Genomic DNA, 1,411 nt, shown 5'->3' on the forward strand with positions numbered 1-1,411 from the left:
CATTCTCTTAATGAATAGAATGATTTGTTCTAATGGTGTTTGTAAATAGGATCTCAAGTCCACATCTTTTACAGCAATTAAACACTAAAAAGAATGTATGCAGTGTGTTAGTTATTGAAAATGTCCTAGCGATTTGATTTGAAACTGTCTCATTGTTTTGTTTATCAATAAAATTATGAAAAAAAACTCTATAAAAATAATAATAATAATCTGATGAAGTTTAAGGATGCAGATGTCTAATAGGTGCTGATAGCATTGTGCAGCTGCTGAAATAGTAATACAAACTTCGTTTGCTATTAAAAAAAATAATAATAATAACATACAATGTCCATGGCTGGAAAAAGTGCTTCTTCTTCCACCATTCCTGGAGGTCCACCCTTTTTTGGCCAATCACATGTAGTTATGAGAACTGTAATTCACCAATGAGAATTCAGAGTAGAGATGATGAAGTATCTGCAGTGTGACCAGAGTTAAATAAAAAATGAACAGGGCAAGAAGCAGTTAAGAGAAAGCTGGTGGCTTCCCTAAATTATATCAGGAGTCTTTTTATTTATTTTTAACTAATTAAAATGATTGATACATTTTAAATATATGTAATGGTAACATTTGTTATAGGGCACTTGTACCTCTACATGGGATGCCTGATTCTTATTTTTTTCCATTTCTTTCCCCTCTCTTTAACCCCCTTCCCCTTCTTATTTACAGAAGCTTTTTTTTTCCATTTTCTCTTTCATTTCTTAGTTTTTATTCTTTTTCCTTTCTTCCTTTTCTACTCCCCTCTTCTTAGCTCCCTATCTACCTTGAAGACTCTCTTTATTTTTTCACAGTATCTATTATACATTTTGGTCCTTATTCACACATTCAGTTTCTCACAGCAGAGAAACAATGTGGTATTTATACATGTGTCTACCTTATTTCACTTGAGAGTATGGTCTCAAGGTTCTTCCATTTATCTAGAAATGCTTCATGTATATCTTTCTTTATGACTGAGTACTACTACATTGTATAAAAATACACATCTTTATCCATTCATCAGTTGATGGGCATTTGTTCTTTCTAAGATTTGGTTATTATAAACTCCCACAATTAACATAGTTGTGCATATATCACTATGGAATGGTACTTTTAAATCTTTGGGGAAAATAACAGAAAGAGGACTAGGTGGCCAACTGGAACCACTAACTTTAATTTTGTGAGGAATCTTTACACTAATTTACACAGTGATTACACCAACCTACACTCCCACCAACAGTGAATAAATGTTCCTTTTACTTTACAGCCCCACCAGCACTTGTTATTATTGACTGCTTGATGATAACAATTCTTTCTGGAGTGAGATGGAATATCAAAATTGCTTTAATTTTCATCTTTTGAATTATCAGCGATATTGAACATGTTTTCATATATTTAT

This window comes from Octodon degus, unplaced genomic scaffold (assembly GCF_000260255.1).
Source record: "Octodon degus isolate 3935 unplaced genomic scaffold, OctDeg1.0 scaffold00002, whole genome shotgun sequence".
NCBI lineage: Eukaryota > Metazoa > Chordata > Mammalia > Rodentia > Octodontidae > Octodon > Octodon degus.